An 18,131-nucleotide genomic window follows, 5' to 3' on the forward strand; every position below is an offset into this window, starting at 1 on the left:
CTTTACCACTGAGCCACCAGGGAAGCTCCTTGAGAAACATAACCAAGGTTAAATGAGGTCACAAGAGTAGGGCCCTAATCCAATAGGATTGCTGTCCTCCTAAGAAGAGAAAACCAGTTCTCTTCCTCCACCATGTGAGGACACAGTGAGGAGGAGGCCGTATTGCAAGAGAGGCCTTACCAGACACCAGCACTGCTGAGACCTTGATCTTGAACTTCCAGCCCAGCCACAACAAGAAAAAGAAGTTGCTATTAAGCCACCCAATTCTACAATGTTTTTGTTAACAGCAGCCCCAGCAGATAGTTACATACATATCTTGAAAACTGTTTCTTAAATGAGCTCATGAATTTCATTTGGTTCATAGAGTGGAATGTTATTTGGCCATGAAAAGGATAGAAGCCCTGACACTCGCTACAACGTGGATGGACCTGGAGGACATGCTGCTCAGTGAGAGAAGCCAAACGCAGAAGGACACACAGTGTGTGAGTCCATTTATAAAAATGTTCGTAGAAACACAGTGGGTTTTGGTTGCCAGGGGGCTGGGGAAGGAATGAGGAGTGACTTTTTATGAGCACAGAGTTTCCTTGTGGAGCGATGGAAATGTTTTGGAACTAAACAGAAACAAAGGTTGCTCAAGATTGTGAATGTGCTAGACGCCACCCAGCCGCTTATCTTAAAATGGTTAATTTCACGTTATGCGACTCTCACCTCAATTAAAAAACACCAGAAATGTTGATTCACAGTTCCCAAAATGGAACGTTCTCCAAGACATAAAATTAAATAAAAAAAGCAAGATCCTGGACAACAAATACGGAAGGTGACTGGGCAGGCAGATGGATCCATGTATGTGACTCAAGAAAAAAAAGTTCTACGTCTCTAGTCTAAGAGGTCATTACCTCCTGGGCAGACATGATGCAAAAATGCCAGCAGTCTAGCCCAAAGTTGACCACCGATGCCCTGAAAACAGGAAGATGAGAGAGAGGTCTCAAGTCACACAGTCCCCAGGCGCCTGTGGCTGTCAGCGGGCCTGCACTGGTCTTGTCTGGCTTCACCAACACCAGGAACCCATCCTGCAAGCTCAGCAAGGGGGCAGGAGGGGCTCCACCCAGGGAGTCAGCCTCTCTCTTACCCAGGTGTTTCCTGAGCATCTACTACTGTGAGCCAGGCAGGGCTCCAGCCAGCGGGCAACCAGATGGACAGAAATCCCTCCTGAAACCAACATACTAGTTGGTAGAAACAGCCAGGGAACAAAGATCAATTAAGACAGTAACAGGATGCGCCTTGAAAGCATCAGGCTAAGAGAAAGAAGCCAGGTACCAAAAGGCACAGAGTGTGTGAGTCCATTTCCAGGAAACGTCCAGACAGGCAAATCTGCACAGACAGAGAGTGGGTTTGTGGCTGCCTGAAGCTGAGGGAGGGGGTTGGGGAATGGCTGCTTCACATACACATGGTTTCCTTTTGGGCTGTTGAAAATATTTTGAAATTACATTGCTGTGGATGTACTGAATGCCACTGAAGTATTCACTTTAAAATGGAGAATTTGGGGGACTTAACCTGGTGGCCCAGTGGTTAAAGCTCCAGGTTGCCAATGCAGGGGTCCTGGATTCGATCCCGGCTCAGGGAACTGGATCCCACATGCTGCAACTAAGAGTTCAAACACGCAACTGAAAATTTTGCATGCCACAGTTAGATTTCGCATGCTACAAATTAAAGATTGCATATACTGAAACTAAAAGATCCTACATGCTGCAGTTAAAGATCTCGCGTGTTGCAACTAATGCCTGGCACAGCTAAATAAATAAATAAATACTAAGAGAGACAACCCCATCGGAAATGGGTGCAAGCCTTGAACAGAGAGTGCATAGAACTGAATGGGTTATAAACCCAGGACAGGATGCTCAGGTTCCTTGGTAATAAGGGAAATGCACATTAAGACCACAGTGAGACATCACTTTACTCCCAGTAGATGTGCAAAACTGCATCAGATGCTGGAGAGGAAGAAGAATGGGAGCTCTCCTGCATTGCTAGGGGAGCTTAAGATGGCATGACCCATTGGGAAAGCATTGTGACATTAATGATTCAAGGTGACCACATGCATGTCCCTGATCTGGCATTTTTACTCCCAGATATATATATCTAAGCTTCCCAGATGGCTTAGTGAGTAAAGAATCTGCCTGCAATGCAGGAGACACAGGAGTCAAGGGTTTGCTCTCCAGGTCAGGGAGATACCCTAGAGGAGGGCATGGCAGCCCACTCCAGAATCCTCTCTGGAGAATCCCATGGGCAACGGAGCCTGGCAGGCTACAGTTTACAGGGTCACAAAGAGTCGGACATGACTGAAGCAACTGAGCACACCACACACATATATTCCTAAGTGACACTCTTGCATGTCTGCCCCAGGAGACATGGGCGAGAGTGATCATAGCGGCTGTGTTCCTAAGAACTGCAAAGTGGAAACACCCTGAAAATTCATCAACGACAGAATGGATACAGCCTTCATGGAATACCTATGCAGTGATGAAAAAACAGACACAAAACCCTGGGTGCATCTCCCAGCCTTGATGCAGATAAAGAAGCAGATGGCAGTATGAATTTATTTGTAGAAAGTTCACAAGCAGGCAACATTAGCTAGTCCTTGTTTAACTGGTAAAACTCGAAGGAAAAGCTCTGTGGGCGACTCACAAGTGTTACTCATTCAGGTGAGGGAGGAACAGGAGAAAAAGGTAGGACTCAGAAGACTTCTAAGTTACTAGCAATACTATATTTCACAAAGTGAAGTGGGTACATAGGCATGTATTGCTGTTTATTAAACTGTACTTAAAATGTTTTGTGCATCATTTTATATGCAAAATGTGTTTCACAATTTTAAAAAGCCACGTAGGGTTCATAATAGCAATGAATTAAGAATTCTTATTGAATTTAAGGGACAAGAGTGAAAATATATCATCTCAAGATATAATTTGATGAAATATCCACTTTTTAAATGAAAATCTCTTAGCCCATAAGAAATGGAAGGGTTTGCATAACTTGATAAAGGCTGTCTACTAGAACTATGAATGTCATACTTAACAGTGGCAACAGAACCATCAGAAGAGTTTCTATGAAGTCAGAAAGATGAAGACATCAGCTGTCACTTCTATTAGTCAGCATTGATATGGAGGTCCCTAGTCAATGCAATAAGACAAGAAAAGGAAGTGAGAGGAATTAAGATTGAAAACAGGCAACATCACCATCACATGTGATTGACTGCCTCTATAGATATTCAATCAACTGAAAAGCTATTAGAAATAAAAGCAGTTCTGGGACTTCCCTGGCAATTAAGACTCTGCACTTCCGATGCAGGGGGTGCAGGTTCAATCCCTGGTTGCGGAGTTAAGATCCTGTATGCTGCTTGGCACAGCCAGTTTTTTAAAAATAATAAGTGAATAAATAAAACATCTATTCTAAGAAAAGGGAAAAAAATAAAAACAGTTCTTTAAGGTGATGATAGAAAATCAATATTTAAAAACCAATAGCATTCTTGTACACCAGCAGCAACCAGTTAGAAGATGCAGTAGAAAAAGACATCGAGAGTCTAGCTCAAGGCCAAAATGTGTGTTTTAGGTGAATCCAACTCCTAGTGAAATATGCCTGAATATTACATTGATGTACTGCTTTATCAAGGGCTTCCCAAGTGGTGCTAGTGGTAAAGAATCCGCCTGCCAATGCAAGAGTTGTAGGAGATACAAGTTCAATCCCTGGGTCAGGAAGGTTCCCTTGAGTAGGAAAGGGCACCCCAGTCCAGTATTCTTGCCTGGGCAGAGGAGCCGGGAGTGCTGCAGTCCACAGGGCCACAGAGTAGGACATGACAGAGACTGAGCACACACACGCTGATACATTGAAAGTCAAGTATGATTGTCAAACAGCAAATCCCAGAGGACCCTGATGCGCCCCCCTGTCCCACAGCACTGGCACCTTCCACTTTTCACCAGGTATGGTTCTGGCCATCACAGCAAAGCATGGGTTGCAGAGTCATCTGGGCACTCAGGGTGTTTTCTTCTTCCACAGAGATGATAAACAAGTTGCTCCTCCTGGAAACCTGAACATGGGCTGCCCCTTCCCAGCCCTCGTCACCGTCAGGATGGTGGTGGTGATGAGAGGCAGGAAGGCAGGCAGTTTCCCTTCCCAACAGCGCTTCTATCCCATTCAGCCTTCCAGAACCTTCCTCCCAGTCACCTCTTGTGACATCACTGGCTGCCTCTGCCTTCCCACGCCACCCTGCCTCCACTCCTGCTTCCAGAGCAGGAGGGCAGCCATTCTCTTTCCACCCACCCATCCCTTCATGCATTGCGCCCCTTAACTTGTTGCTGAGATTCATATGGAGCCACAGCACTTACGTCAGGCGTCATGCTAGATGCTGAAGACGTGAAGATGCGCAGAACCAGATGAGGTCTGTTCAGGAAGACCACGGGATACCTGGAGTCAGACAGAGACCCAACGTATGTCGGTGGGAAGGGTTTGCTAGTGCGGCTGGCCTAGGCAGGGAGGTGGGAGAGGTCCCTGGAGCTGGGTTCTAAAGGCTGGGCAGGTGTTGGCCTGACTCACTGCTTTTTATCACATGCCCTGCTCCATGCATTCTCAGTTTGCTTCCGCCTCCTCTCGCAGTTGCATCCCAGTGCCTAAAACAGCTCCTGGCCAGGCACACAGCAGGTGTGTTCAGTCAGTAAAGACTTATTGCCCTACCCTCAATATTCACTGAAAGGACTTATGCTAAAGCTGAAGCTCCAGTACTTAGGCCACCTGATGCGAAAAGCCAACTCATTGGAAAAGATCCTGATGCTGGGAAAGATTGAGGGCAGGAGGAGAAGGGGGCTACAGAGGATGAGATGTTTGGATGGCATCATTGACTCAATGGACATGAGTTTGAGCAAACTCCGGTAAACAGTGAAGGGGAGCCTGGCAAGGGGAGCCTTGGGGTCACAAAGAGTCGGACGTGACTGAGCAACTGAACAACAACCACCCAAACACCCTGCTCTGCCAAGAGACAAGAACAGGAGTGTTCTACTGTCTCTGGAGCCTTCTGGGCGGTTCCCATCCATGGCTGAGCAGTGTCACCCTGCAGAGCACCAAGTCACCTGAAGCTGGAGAGCCAGTGTCCACCAGGAGCCATTGTGACTCTTTTCTTCCAGCCCCTCACCCAAAAATCATCTCCCAGGCCCCCTTGTTGCAACATGTGGCTGTCTGGCTACATCCTGACCTGTGGCATGTGGATACAGGGAATGCAGGGGTCGCTGTAGAGTCATGCCTGTAATGGAAAGGAGATTGGGACCCCTTTTCCCTAGTGGGAGGCTGAGATCTGAAGCAATCACCTTGGATAGGAAGGGAGCTGAACAGTGAGGAGGCAACGCAACAAGAGGGAAGGAGCCTGGGTTCCTAATGACTGTGCAGCCACCTTGCTAGTCCTGGACAGGTAGTTTCATGCACACACACACACGCACCTTCACATGTACACACTCACATGTATACTCATCTACGCTCACACACATGCACACATTCTCCCACAATCATACCTATTCACCCCCTGAAACACACCCTCTTACAGACCCACAATTGCATACATCCACACACTCAAGTCACATACCCTCTCCTATAGATACACAATTATAGTCACACAGATGCACTCACACACAAATTTCTATACAGACATAATTATATACACACGTGCTCAACACGGGTATGTACGACAACCTCACATTCTCACGCATCCTCATTGAACGAGGATTGCATAGACAAGTGCTCACACATGTGCACTCACACACCTTCTCACACATATTCTCACACACGTGCACATACAACTGTCTCACGGAAAAGTAAGTCACTCAGGAAAAGCCCATCCAGAAATATCTCAACGGACATCCACCCAGGTCTCGTTCAGGGTTGAAGGGCACACTGACAGCTTCCAGAAATGCTGCTGGAAGCAGACCTCCGCTCCTGGTGGCTTGGGATCTGCCTCCCCTGAATAGCTCCCCACATCTAGGGTCACCCTCCTTTCCCAGGGCCACCCACACCCACATGGGGGCATCAAGCCGCCCGCCCATCACCCCATCTCAGGGCAATACTGAGAGGGGTCCCAGCCACCAAGCTTCCATGGGGGAAGGGCATCTTCCCTCTGCCTTGGAAACCGGGTTCTGACTCCTCCCCTTCCCCCAGGGCCACCCTGAGCGCTCCCCAGATTAACCTTTCACAAGCTCAGTTCGTCTGCCCTGCTTCCCAGTGAGCTTGACACGTAGCAAGAGCAGTCATCATCTCCCCCCAGAATCCCTGCGTTGACCTCGTCTCACCTTTCTTTTACCTGCCCTAGATAAGCTCTCAATGGGGACCTTTCCTTCCCCACCAGTCTTGGCCATCGGGAGTGGCCACGCGCTCTGGGTGGTGGACGAGCCCCTTCTCTGAGCAGAGGGACAGAGTCGATTCCAGGCCACTGCGCACATTTTAATCGAGAAAAGTCTGACAGTAGAAAACAGGACTGCACGGAGGCAGCAGCTGCTGAAAGAAAAGCCCTGATTTGGCAAAATCTGTCCACCCCAACCCCGCTGACCCTGGAAGACTCCCCCCGCCTCCAGAGCCAAGGGCCAATGAAAGTCGCCTCAAAAAAGCTACAAATAGAGCTACTATGTGATCCAGCAATCCACTTTCAGTTATATATCTGAAGGAAGTGAAAACACTATCTTGAAGAGAGATCTGTCCTCCTGTGTCCACTGCAGCACTCTTTATAATAGCCAAGGCAACCTGCAAACAACCTAAGTGTCCATTGACAAGTGAATGGATAACAAAAATACGGGGGGTGTGTGTGTATACATATGATATATATTAAGCTGGAATCAAGATTGCTGGGAGAAATATCAGCAATGTCACATGCAGATGATATCACTCTAATGGCAGAAAGTAAAGAGGAATTAAAGAGCCTCTTGATGAGGATGAAAGAGGAGAGTGAAAAAACTGACTTGAGACTCAACATTAAAAAAAACTAAGATCATGACACGTGGTCTCATCATTTCACAGCAAACAGAAGGGGAAAAAGTAGAAACGGTGACATGTTATTTTCTTGGACTCCAAAATCACTGGTCAGTGACTGCAGCCTGGAAATTAAAAGACACTTGCTCCTTGGAAGGAAAGCTATGACAGACCTAGCATATTAAAAAGCAGAGACATCACTTTGCCAACAAAGGTCCATATAGTCAAAGCAGTGGTTTTTCCAGTAGTCATGTATGAATGTGATAGTTGGACCATAAAGAAGATTGAGTGCTGAAGAATTGAGGCTTTTGAATTGTGGTGCTGGAGAAGGCTCTTGAGAGTCCCTTGGACAGCAAGGAGATCAAACCATTCAACCCTAAAGGAAATCAACCCTGAATATTCACTGGAAGGACTGATGCTGAAGCTGAGGCTCCAATGCTTTGGCCACTTAATGCGAAGAGCCAGCTCATTGGAAAAGACTCTGATGCTAATAAAGATTGCAGGCAAAAGGAGAAGGGGCAGCAGAGGATGAGATGGTCAGATAGCATCATCGATTCAATGGACATGAATTTAAGCAAACTGAAGGAGACAGTGGAGGACAGAGGAGCCTGGCAAGCTACAGTTCGTAGGGTCACAGAGAGTTGGACACGACGTAGTAACTGAACAACAACAACAACAAAATGATACATATTTATGTGTATATAGAGAATGGTATACTTCTCAATCATTAAAAAGAAGGAAAATCTGGCATTTGAGACTATATGGATAGATCTTACAGACATTATGCTTACTGAAATGTCAGACAGGAAGACAAATACTGTATGATCTCACTTATATATAGAATCAAAACAAAACACAGAACTCACAGGTACAGAGAGCAGATTGTTGGTTTTCAGAGGTGGGGGATGGGGAGATGGGCGAGGTCGTCAAAAGGCACAAACTTGCTGTTATAAAATCTGTCAGGATGTAACGCACAGCATGGTGACTTCAGTTAATAGCATTCTATTACAGACTTGAAAGCTGCTTGGACTTCCCTGGTTTTCTAGTGGTTAAGAATCCGCATTCACAATGCAGGGGACACGAGTTCAGTCCCTGGTCCGGGAAGATACCACACACTGCAGGACAGCTAAGCCCGTGTGCCTCAACTGCTGAAGCCCCAGCCCTAGAGCCTGTGATTTATGACAAGAGAAACCACTGCGATTAGAAGCCCATGCACGGAGAGAAAGACCCAGCGCAGCCAATAAATAAATATGTATTTTTTAAAACTGCCAAGAAAGTTGATCTTAAAAAGCCTCTTCACAAGAAAAAAATTGTAGCTATGTAAAGTGATGATTAACTAGACATCGTGGTGGCCATTTTGCAGTGTATTCTGATATGGGATCATTACGTTGTACACCTGAAACATAATATGTCAATTGCACGCGTGCTAAGTCACTTCAATTTGTGTCTGATTCTTTGCTGCCATATGAACCTTAGCTTGCCAGGCTTCTCTGTCCATGGAATTCTCCAGGCAAGAATACTGGAGTGGGTTACCATGCCAATTATACCTCAATAAAAACAAAGTTTAAAAAAAAAATACCAAAGCAAAAAAACTCCACAAATTCAGGCAGAGGCTGGATTGGATACAAGGGATGGTAGTTCGGAGAGTCCTACTATAGATGCCCCAGGGTGATTCTCATTTCTATTTTTCCAGAGGAAAACTATAACTTTCCTCCCAGCTCCCCCTAGTGGGAATGTGCATCTCTCCCACCCAGCCAGAGTGAATATAACAGGGCATCTGGGGTGTCTATGGCATGCAGCACAGATGGGAGTGCCCTGACGTTCGTCTGCTGTGTTTATAAGTCTTTACTTTTTTTTTTGACTGGGCCAGGTGGCATGTGGGATCTTAGTTCCCCAACCAGGCATCAAACCTGGGCCCCTTGCATTGGGAGCACAGACTCTTAACCTCTGAACCAACAGGAAACTCCTAAGTTTTTACTTTTCGATTAAGGTAATTCATACCCCTTGTTTTGTTCTTGTTTGTAACAGGTTTGTAACAAAGCAAAAAAAAAAAAATGCCCTGTTCACCTCTCCTCTTCAGATTCCACAGGTATCCCTTCTCCAGGAGCCAACAGTTATCAACACTTTGACTATTTCCTTTGGTATTAGCCTCAGCGTTTTTAATTGAATTTTTCATTTCATACTGGGATATAGTTGATTTACAGTAGTGGCTAGCTTCAGGTGTAGGGCAAGTGATTCAGTTGTATATATATATAACTATGCTTGGAAGAACTGTAAGCTTGTTCTCCATGTCTGACTATTTCTGTTTTGCAAGTAAGTTCATTTGTGTCATTTTTTTTAGATTCCACATATAAGCGATACTATATGATGCTTATCCTTCTCTGATTTACTTCCCTTAGGATGACAATCTCTAGGTCCATCCATGTTGCTGCAAATGGCATCCTTTCTTATTTTCTTTTTACAGCTGAATAATATTACATCATATATATATGTACTATATCTTCTTTATCCATTCCTCTGTCCATGGACGCTTGGGTTGCTTTCATGTTCTGGGTATTGTAAACAGTGCTGCTGTGAACTCTGGGGTGTATGTATCCTTCGAACCTCCGTTTTAGACTTTATCCTCTGACTTCCTGTTATGGCCTTGCTCTCTGATGATTTTCATCTGTATCATTACATGAATTAATATTTCATTACCTATCCTCATAACAGCGTAAAAAAAATACATCCTGATATGAACTGACCGCTTCATAAATTGAAAATCTAGGAGAAAACCGGAATCCACCATAACTTTAAGAACTTCAAAAATTTTATTACATCTTTGTTTTTAACCTCAGGGTGGACTTCCCTGAGCATGAAAAGTGGATATTCTGAAACAGTCATTGTCTGGGAAAAAAACAAACATAAGACTGTCCACTCCAAAACATACTTCAGTTCAGTCGCTCAGTCATGTCCGACTCTTTGCGACCCCATGGACTGCAGCACGCCAGGCCTCCCTGTCCGTCACCAACTCCCGGAGCTTGCTCAAATTCATGTCCATTGAGTTGGTGATACCATCCAACCATCTCATCCTCTGTCTTTCCCTTCTCCTCCCACCTTCAGTCTTTCTCAGCATCAGGATCTTTTCCAGTGAGTCAGTTCTCCGCATCAGGTGGCCAAAGTATCGGAGTTTCAGCTTCACCATCAGTCCTTCCAATGAATATTCCAGACTGATTTCCTTTAGGATGGACTGGTTGGATCTCCTTGCAGTCCAAGGGACTCTCAAGTCTTCTCCAACACCACAGTTCAAAAGCATCAATTCTTTGGTGCTCAGCTTTCTTTATAGTCCAACTCTCATTTCTCAGGAGGCAGGTAAGGTGGGCCAAAATACAGAGGGAAGCCAAATGCACATGTACGAATAGCTCCTTCCATAAACCCATTCGCATAATGTATGCTAGTCCATACTCTTTTTTTCCTATTCATGATTTCCTCCAGTTAATGATGAACATGGAAAAGTTGCTATTGGTTGGGCGATATTCCCTGAATAATGTGGATGATCGGTGTCCTTCATGAAGATGTGAAGGAACTGCCGAGTCCCTTGCCCCACCCGAATCAGACTGTCCTTCCAAAATCTTATGCAGACCTTGTATCAATATAATTTCCTAAAAGACACATATATGCTCACAAGTGGAGTTGATTCATCAACCCACATTACTGTTACAACTTGTACAGTTGCAATCAAGCTAAGAACTTTTATTTATTTATTTATGGCTGTACTGGGTCTTTGTTGCTTCGAGGACTTTTCTCTTATTGCAGGAAGGGATGGTTACTCCCCGGTCACGACGCACAGGCTTCCCGTTGCGGGGGCTTCTCCTGTTGTTGAGCGCGGGCTCTAGGAAACACGAGCTTCAGTGGTTGCAGGCGGGACTCAGTACCTGCAGCTCCCAGGCTCAGTCGTTGTGGCCACACACTTAGTTGCAGCACGTGGGATCTCTCTGGACCAGGAATCCAACACGTGTCCCCAGCATTGACAGGTGGACTGTTAACCACTGGACCAAGGGAAGTGTAAGCTAAGAATGTTTGGTTCTTAGGTTCATTTTTATAAAGTGGACAGTAAGAGTGCTTGACAGTTTGTGTCACTGAAGTGTTTCTCTTCCTGATTTTTTTTAAATTTTATTTTATTTAACTTTACAATATTGTATTGGTTTTGCCATATATCAAAATGAATCTGCCACAGGTATACATGTTTCCCCATCCTGAACCCTCCTCCCTCCTCCCTCCCCATACCATCCCTCTGGGTCGTCCCAGTGCACCAGCCCAAGCATCCAATATCGTGCATCGAACCTGGACTGGCGACTCGTTTCATATATGATATTATACATATTTCAATGCCATTCTCCCAAATCATCCCACCCTCTCCCTCTCCCACAGAGTCCAAAAGACTGTTCTATACATCAGTGTCTCTTTTGCTGTCTCGTACACAGGGTTATTGTTACCATCTTTCTAAATTTCATATATATATGTGTTAGTATACTGTATTGGTGTTTTTCTTTCTGGCTTACTTCACTCTGTATAATAGGCTCTAGTTTCATCCACCTCATTAGAACTGATTCAAATGTATTCTTTTTAATGGCTGAGTAATACTCCATTGTGTATATGTACCACTGCTTTCTTATCCATTCATCTGCTGATGGACATCTAGGTTGCTTCCATGTCCTGGCTATTATAAACAGTGCTGCGATGAACATTGGGGTACACGTGTCTCTTTCAATTCTGGTTTCCTCGGTGTGTATGCCCAGCAGTGGGATTGCTGGATCATAAGGCAGTTCTATTTCCAGTTTTTTAAGGAATCTCCACACGGTTCTCCATAGTAGCTGTACTAGTTTGCATTCCCACCAACAGTGTAAGAGGGTTCCCTTTTCTCCACACCCTCTCCAGCATTTATTGCTTGTAGACTTTTGGATTGCAGCCATTCTGACTGGCGTGAAATGGTACCTCATAGTGGTTTTGATTTGCATTTCTCTGATAATGAGTGATGTTGAGCCTCTTTTCATGTGTTTGTTAGCCATCTGTATGTCTTCTTTGGAGAAATGTCTATTTAGTTCTTTGGCCCATTTTTTGATTGGGTCATTTATTTTTCTGGAATTGAGCTGTAGGAGTTGCTTGTCTTCCTGATTTTTAAAAAAATTCTTTCGCTCTCATTCCTTTCCCCTTTCATTTTCCTCTAGTTCATCTTTTTCTCTTTTCATCCCCCTTTTCTTTCCTTCTTCCATCCACTGGCAGTCACTATGGAACATAGCTACTGCCATTCTATCGCCCTGCTTCCCAGTTGCCTGGAAGTGGTTCATGCAGTTGGCTGAAAACACGGGGTTACTTTTTTAAAAAAATGTTGTTCCATGCATATTCAGCCTGCCCCTTCCAAGGCTGTTCGAGGTCACAGCAGTTTGCCCTGGAAATGACTTGGTGTCTTGGAGAAATGTGACAGACGGCGAGAAAGCCAGGAGAAAAATGAAGATCTTCGTAGCACGCAGGTGCCCCGTACACAAAATTCAGCAATCAGAAGCCCCGTCATTATGGAAATTGCCCTTTCACGCTACCCTTGAAAGGATCAGATACTCACACTCAGGTCTGCGCCCAATCAGTGGCTCTCAAAACCATCCACCAAAGCTTTAACAACCTTTAAAGTTCTAACAGCGCTGGTCAATTAACAGTCATTAGCTAAATAAAAGGAGTCAATTAGTAAGAATTCCATCTGGGAGGGGAGGAGAAAAGTTTTCACAACTCCGTAGGCTAAATGCTCTCCAGGAGAAGTGGAAAGCTCCCAGGAGGATATATTTTCGTACCATTCTTGGACGCATCTAGTTTTTAGCGGTTTTGTGGTTTTACTGGCTAATTCTTTCCTTGTAAACATGTGGTTGACCTTTTTTTTTTTTTTTTTTTTTTGCTTCAATTTTTGTTTTATATTTGAGCAGAAAATATCCTTTCATTTTATTACGCCTCTGGGTTGTTTTTTTGTTTTTTGTTTTTACCAAAAAAGAAAATAGATTGAAAAAGTAATACTTGCGTTTTTGGTAAACACATACAAAGACAGACAGCCTCAATAGGGTGAAAGGATCTTCAGAGAAGAGCTAGTCTTCGCTTTTCCTGTTATGTGTATTCTTCGTTACTGTTCATTTGCTTAGTCATGTCCAACTCTTTGAGACCCCATGGACTGTAGCTCGCCAGGCTTCCCTTTCCCTTACCATCTCCCAGAGTTTGCTCAAACTCATGTCCACTGAGTTGATGATGCCACCCAACCATCTCACCCGCTGTCACCCCCTTCTCCTCCTGCCCTCAATATTTCCCAGGATTCGAGTCTTTTCCAAAGACTCGGCTCTTCACATCAGGTGGCCCAAGTATTGGAGCTTCAGCTTCAGCATCAGTCCTTTCAGGGTTGGTTTCCTTTAGGATTGACTGGTTTGATCTCCTTGCAGTCCAAGGGACTCTCAAGAGTCTTCTCCAACACCACAGTTCAAAAGCATCCATTCTTTGGCGCTCAGCCTTCTTTATGGTCCAGCTCTCACATCTGTACATGACTACTGGAAAAACCGTAGCTTTGACAGTTTTGACTACCTGGACCTTTGTTGGCAAAGTGATATATCTCTGCTTTTTAATATGCTGTCTAGGTTTGTCATAGCTTTTCTTTCAAGGAGCAAGCGTCTTAATTTCACTTCATGTGTATTCTTAGTTTATATAGATTGTTTGTCTTTTCTCTGCATATTCTCTGGAATATTCTCTGTGTATACAAGCATGCTGCATCAGAGCATGGACGAGATACAGGAAAGGTTGGAGGTCAAGTGTATGGGTGTCAAAACCAGACCTCCTGGGTTCAGATCCCAACTCTGCAGTTTATTAGCTGGCGCTATGAGTTTGACTGAATGCTTCTGTACCCCACCTCCAGAGTGGTTGTTAGCTTCAAAAATGCACTCCCGAGAAGACAGCCCTCAACAATCCCCACTTCATCATATCTACTTCCTTATGTAATCATCTCCCCACAAGTGTGGGCTGGACTTACTGACCCCCTTCTTACAATGATATCAGAACTGATGAGGGACTTCCCTGGTGGCCCAGTGCCTAAGACTCCATGCTCCCAATGTAGGGGGACCAGGTTCAATCCCCGATCAGGGAACTAGATTCCACATGCTGCAACTAAGATCAAAGATCCCACATCAACAATGAAGGTCAAAGATACTCTGTGCTGCAGCTAAGACCTGCAGCAGCCAAATAAATTAAAAAAATTTTTAAGCTAAAAAAAAAAGAACTGATGAGATGTTGTCACTGCTGAGCTTAAGTGACAAAAGACAGTGGCTTCTGTCTCAAGTGCATGGGGGTGCCAACTGCCTGGTCCCTGATGTCACGTCAGAAGGATATACAAGCTGCTTGTTAAACAGCCCATGGGGTGAAGAACAGAAGTCTCCAGCCAGTAGCCCTTGAGGAGCTGAGACCTGCTAACGACTACATGAGTGAGCTTAGAGGTGAGTTCTTCCCCATGGGGAGGCGCTGTCTGATGGGTGTAAAGTTTCAGTGTTTGAAAATGAATAAGTTCCAGGAGAGGGTGGGAAGATTTGGGAGAATGGCATTGAAACATGTAAAATACCATGTATGAAACGAGATGCCAGTCCAGATTCAATGCACGATACTGGATGCTTGGGGCTAGTCCACTGGGACGACCCAGAGGGATGGTATGGGGAGGGAGGAGGGAGGAGGGTTCAGGATGGGGAGCACATGTATACCTGTGATGGATTCATTTTGATATTTGGCAAAACTAATACAATTATGTAAAGTTTAAAAATAAAATTTAAAAAAAATTAAAAAATTTAAAAAAAGAAAGAAAATGAATAAGTTCCAGAGATCTGCTGAGCAGTGTGGTACCTGCAGTTAACAATTCTCTGTCATAAGCTTGAAATTTTGTCAGGAGGATATATCTCATGTTAGGTGTTTTTACCACAAGTTTAGAACACAAGTTTAGAAAGAAAAGGAAGAGAGAAAGAAAGGAAGGAAAGGAAGAAGAAAGAAAGGAAGAACAAAATGGGTGGGAGGAAGGAAAGAAAGAGGGGGAGGGAAGGAAGAAAGGGAAAAAGAAAGTAAGAATCTTTCTCCACTCGAGTCTTCAGATAAGACCAGCCGACAACTTGTCCACAACCTTCTGAGAGACTGAACTAGAAGCACCCAGAGAAGCTGTATCCAGATTCCTGACCTAGAGTAACTATTTGAGATCATGAATGTTTATCATTTTAAGCTGCTAAATCTGGGGATGATTTGTTGTGCAGCAAGAGATAACTCATATGTAACATGTGGGACTAATAATACGAGTTATCGCGAAGAATTGAGAATATATTGATGAATGATAGGGAGTTACCTGGCACATCATAAGCACTCAATAAATGTTTACATATTTACTTTAAAAGGTAATATGTGTTTAAGTTTATCCCCCTTTGAAACAAATATCCTCTTTTAAAAACACTGTCAACAGAGTGCAATGTTCTGTGTTTACTTTTTTGTCATTTAATATGTAAATCACAGGCATTCTCCAGCATCTGCCCATACTGCTGCATCTCATCCTTTTTCATGGCTGTATAATGGTCTGCTGCTTAGCTGAATGCTGCTTCATTCAATCAGGCCTGTATTGGTCATTGTCTAGGCTGTTCCTTTTGGTCTCAGTGCCACATCTTAAAATGTGATGTTTCTAGTCCTAGACTGTTCCAGGTAGAAAAGACTTGTCTTTGGAATCATTTGGTGCTGAGGTTTTAAACTGTGGTTCTAGGAGACCAAGTGTTCTGTGGTGCCCCTGCCTTGAATTAAAACTGCTCCCCTTTCACCAGTCTAACCCCAGACCCAGATACCTAATCCTGTGTTTATTCCACACTTCACAAGTCTTCCGTGAGAACACATCTGCAGCTTCATCATGGGATTGTTTGAGGCAAAGAAGTTTATTTCACAGCCACCTCCTTGGAAATGCTGTGCTGTGCTCAGTCACTCAGTTGTTTCTGACTTTATGACCCTATGGACTGAAGCCCCCCAGGCTCCTCTGTTCATGGGATTCTCCAGGCAAGAATACTGGAGTGGGTTGCCATTTCCTCCTCCAAGGGATCTTCCCGACCCGAGGATTGAACCCATGTCTCTTGCATCTCCTGCATTAGTAGGCAAAGTCTTTACCACTGCACAATCTGGGAAGCCCTCTTTGGAAATAATACCAGAACAGTTCTTTTTTTTCCTTTCTTTTTGATTTTTTTAAATTGAAGTACTAATTTATTTACAATAGTGTGTTCAGTTCAGGTGAACAGCAAAGATTCAATTATACGTTTGTATATTTTCCAGATTCTTTTCCCTTATAGTAGGTTATTATAAAATATTGAGTGTAGGTCTCTGTGCTATACAGTAGGTCCTTGTTGGTCATCCATTTAAAATATAGCAATGTGTATATGATGGACTTCCTTGGTGGTTTAATGGTAAAGAATCCTCCTGCAATACAGAAGACACAGGAGATGCAGGTTCGATCTCTGGGTTAGGAAGATCCCCTGGAGGAGGTCATGGCAACCCACTCCAACATTCTTGCCTGGAGAACCTGCATGGGCAGAGGAGCCTGGTGGGCTACAGTCCACATGCACACAGTATGTATATGTTAACAGCAACCTCTTAATTTATCTCTCCCCTCACCAGGACAATTCCTAATAGTAAATTGTATTTCCCAAGGTGAGGGGTGTTAGTCGATATTATGAGGGGAAAATAGGTCACTTGATTTAATAGGTTTGGAAAATGCCAGTTAGATAGAATTAACCTTTTTACTAATGCTTCTGTTTGTTTGTTTTGGTTTCTTTTTTTTTTTTCTAGTAATAATGATAGCTCTTGTGCACCTTCAGGATCCCTAGCACTTTCCAGAGCTCATCCCACTGAATCTTCATGACACCCTCATGACGTAGGTTTTCATCGGAACTCTTTCTCTACAAAAGAGGAAGCTAGTGTTTCCAGGGCTATGTGATTTGCCCTCGGGCATGCAGCTAATGTCCAGAACTTTGAATGGTTCCAAAGATTGGAATCATAACTTAGATGCAGTTGCGGGACTTCTCAGGGCCTTTAATAAGCTGCTGGACACTGGGCTCTTTTGACCACAGAGGCCGTTCTTCACAGCAGATCTGTCTATAGCAAGACTCCTCCAGGACAGGGCAGCAGGGACTCAATATCAGCCCATCTGCACCCCAGCCTACACCTACAACAGCTAGAGCGAACAGCCGTCCAGTTTGTTCAGGGTTGAGGTGGTCTTTGCCATGTAGAGCTTTCAGGTTTAAAAAGTTGTTTTTCAATTATTATTCAGATACGATTCACATGTCATGAAGCTCATCATAGTAAAATGGACAACTCGGTGATTTCCAGCATATTCAAAATGTGGTGCAACCATCCCCATTGTTTAATTCAAGAATGTTTCTGCCAGCCACCATGAAACCCATGCCCGCATAGCCCTCCAGAAGCCTCTCAATTTCTCCCTCCCAGCCCCTGAGAACCATTAACCCGCTTTCTGCTTCTATAGATTTGCCTGTTCTGGACATCTCACAGAAATAGTCATAGAGTATCTGCTCTTTTGTGACCGTTTCACGGCACGTAGCATCATGTGTTCAGCATTCATCTGCGTTGTAGCTGGTGTCAATGCCTCATTCCTTTTTATGGCTGAATAGTCTTCCATTGGGATCCCAGGTGGCACTAGTGGTAAAGAATCTGCCTACCATTGCAGGAGATATAAGAGACTCGAGTTTGATTCCTGGGTCGGGAAGATTCCCTGAGGGAGGAAATGGCAACTTACTCCAGTAGTCCTGCCTGGGAAATCCCATGGACAGAGGCACCTGTCAGGCTACAATCCATGGGGCCCCAAAGAGTTGGACACAACTGAGCGACTGAGTACATACACAGTATTTCATTGCGTAAATATACCACGTTTCATTCATCCATTAATCTGTTGATGGACATCTGTGTTCTTTCCACTTTTTGGCTATTTGAAAAAATACATGTATTTATGTGGTTGTGTGGGTCTTAGTTGCAGTATGTGGGGTCTTTAGCTGTGGCATGCGAACTCTTAGTTGCAGCATGTGGGATCTAGTTCCCGACCAGACATCCAACCCAACCCTCTT

At 44.4% G+C, this 18,131-nt stretch overlaps 1 protein-coding gene across 7 annotated transcripts in view; it reads right to left on the reverse strand.

Annotated features, from left to right (window-relative positions):
• Positions 1 to 4,210, reverse strand: part of ACSBG2 (acyl-CoA synthetase bubblegum family member 2) — a 48,795-nt gene extending 44,585 nt beyond the window's left edge. For 3 of the 7 annotated variants that reach the window (XM_061422482.1, XM_061422484.1, XM_061422485.1), the window contains exon 1: positions 3,955 to 4,209. The gene's annotated coding sequence lies outside the window, so the exon portion shown is untranslated. Of the gene's footprint in view, positions 1 to 3,954 lie in introns of all 7 variants that reach the window. The other 4 variants (XM_061422479.1, XM_061422480.1, XR_009737428.1 and 1 more) reach the window with 3 other exon arrangements.
• Between the last annotated feature and the right edge of the window lie 13,921 nt (positions 4,211 to 18,131).

Source organism: Bos javanicus, chromosome 7 (assembly GCF_032452875.1).
Source record: "Bos javanicus breed banteng chromosome 7, ARS-OSU_banteng_1.0, whole genome shotgun sequence".
In the NCBI taxonomy this organism is placed as follows: Eukaryota; Metazoa; Chordata; class Mammalia; order Artiodactyla; family Bovidae; genus Bos; species Bos javanicus.